Genomic DNA, 3,073 nt, shown 5'->3' on the forward strand with positions numbered 1-3,073 from the left:
AGATAGATAGATAGATAGATAGATAGATAGATAGATAGATAGATAGATAGATAGATAGATAGATAGATAGATAGATAGATAACTTAATCAGTATAGAATATCAACAATAGAAGTACCACATGGTCTAACTATAAAAAGAAACTGTGTTATGAAAGTTCATACCTTTCAATACAAACAGATAGAAATGCAGAAGTAATTCTACTTGTACCATTTGATTGTTCTCATTAAACAAATGCATTGTATAGATGAAATCACAGCTACAATTTCACAATGGCTTAATTGTGGTGAGGTGGGGGGAGGGGGAGCTACTCCTAGCTTGCTTTCCCTGTGCAACTGTTCATACTGAAACTCAAGCCACACATCAAATTGCATTATGCTGAGCTGTCATTTCAGATTATTCCTGAAGCACATTACCCTGCTGAATTGTGCAAATGCCATTTCTGCCTCGCTTCACATAAGTACAATACTTAATAATGCATTTAGTGTGACAAGTCAAACAGAATCCTGGAAGATTCCAGACTACAAATTAAAATAAGTGAGGGATTCTGATCTCATTGAGAAAAACATAAGGTAGCACTACTGTTCTGTCTTAAATTACAATATTTTCTTGGATCATAATACAGTGTTTCTTTTTGTTCACTCAGGGGGCCTGTGTTGAGCATTCATAATTGTTTTAAAAAGAACATTTTCTTTTGGTTTAATAAGCTACAATTTTGAAAGATAATGCTGTGAACTCAAAGTAACTCTTCCCATTATTGTACAAGAACCATTCTGTTTAACAGGAGAATGAAATTGAGTGACTCCAGGTGAAAGTCATTACAGAGTGTTCAAATAAGTACATTTATTTTTCAGTCCATTTTCTCCTCATTAATATTGAAGGTTACACTCATATTTCTGTTTTTGTACCCCAAAGTGTTAATCATATTATTCTTCTTTTTTGGGAATAAGAAATATAGTTGAATTCCAAGTAGAATGAGCAACAGAAGGCCATAATTACTGTCATCATAACACATTTAATAGCCTCTAAAATTCCCAGTGGTAATGGTATAAAGCTAACAGTGAAAAATAATTATATGTACATAAAAGTAACTCCAATACATAAAAAACAAAAAGAGATTCATTTATATTTTTAAAAACCAAACAAATAAAGAGGTAAAACACATTTTTCTTAGTGTTTCAAGAGTACCTCACCTAGCTTTGAAAATCAAAATGTTCATTTCCCTTTCTTCAAAACATTTGAAAGTCAGTATTTTCCATTGTGCTGCTGATCAACACCAGAATATTTGTTATTAGTATAGTTTAGTAAAATCAATATAATGTATACTCTGAAGATGTATTAAATATTTCCCCTAATAATGAAACATAGCCTGTTTTCAATAAGTGAATCACACATTGTCAACCCCATTGTTCTTATAGCCATGGTTGAATAACTTTGAAACAATATTGAACATTACTGAAATCAACAAGTGAACAGCATCAACATTGTGTGTATCATACAAGAATCACAAATGCATCAAATTTCACTATCACTCTGTTCTCAAGGTGGCAGGTACAATACTTAACAAGTGTTTTTTTCAAAGTAAACTCAACAACCTATATTTGTTTTCTGCCTTCCAAATTAAAACTTTTTGTAAGCATTCATTCAAATAAGAGTCTCAGAATTGGTTAGATTTTAGCATGTAATTTTGCAACTGTTACTGTATTTTTGCATTTATGTATATTGTATTTTGACATTATCATGGTGGTATTTTAAAGTAAGAACTGTTAACATTTTCCTGGAAGCTTCTAAAATGTAGTTTATGTCATCCACATGGTCTAGAAATAAGCATTTTATATTCTTTTTTCAAGAAATAGTTTGCATAGGAAACACAAACTAGAATTTAAAATAAAGTGGAAAATCCTTTCCCAATTATTCATTGACATATTATAAACTAGACTAACAATTTTATTCCCTAATGCAAATATGGCAAGTTGTTCCACGTTTTTCCAAACCTATATAGAATTTGATCCATATGCATTGCATACTAACTGTGTGGTTTAACCTGGTGATAGTGGCTCATTCTTGTAATCCTGGCTTCTCAAAAGGCTTAGACCTGAGGATTGCAGTTTGAAGTGAGATCAGGAAAAATCTGTGAGATTCTAATCTCCAATTGACTAGCAAATTACCAGAAATGGAGGCCTGGCTCAATGGGGGTAACATCACCTGGATCAAATAAAAGCCAAGCAAAAGCATGAGGCCCAGAATTTAATTACCAGTTCTGGCCCTTAAAGGAACCCCCCCCATCCAAAAAAATAAACAACTGGAAGTTTACTTGGCTTTGATTTTGCTTACTTATAACTATTTCTCACAATAATGTTAGGAATCTGAATGCCAAGTTGGTGGACAGCCATCCCTGCTACACCTGTGCCAGAAGCTTCACTTCAGGATCTCAGCACTGAGAGGAAAAACAGTCTTAAAGAAAATTTGACTGATAACTCTAGAGTTTATTATTGCATCAAACATTTTCTAATTATTCCTATTTCTGGGAAAAAATGAACAGAAATATTATTGCTTTCTGGTAGCAAAGATTAAACTCTCTGTCAATATCCCATGGAGATCATAAAATATATTTTATTTTGAAGAGCAAGTCAGAAAAGCATAACAAATGAAACTACTAACACAAAGGAATGCAAAGAGAGGGATAAGGAGGGAGAAGAAAGAAAAAATGGAGGAAGGAAGAAACGAAGGATGGAAGAGACAGAAGAAAGGAAAATTCAATGAGCAATTTACATTTTCTTCTACTGTTTTTCCAAATCCAATGTTATTTGGAATCTTTTCTACAATGTGGATAAAACAATTCAATAACAATTCACCATATAGGGATACTAGATTGTTTCTAAACAACATGCTCCCATATTTGTACAAACTAGTTAGGTAGCATGACATAGAACTAAAATAAATTTTATAATAGAATTAATTTTCTTAATTATATATATGTTGGTTTGGAGTCTATAAAATATCCATTTTTCTGAATTAAAGTTTTGTTTTTTTTATAAATGTTTAGAAGAAAGGTATAATTATGTGATCATTCTT

The sequence above is a fragment of the Dipodomys ordii genome, unplaced genomic scaffold (genome assembly GCF_000151885.1).
Source record: "Dipodomys ordii isolate 6190 unplaced genomic scaffold, Dord_2.0 Scaffold149, whole genome shotgun sequence".
Lineage (NCBI taxonomy): Eukaryota > Metazoa > Chordata > Mammalia > Rodentia > Heteromyidae > Dipodomys > Dipodomys ordii.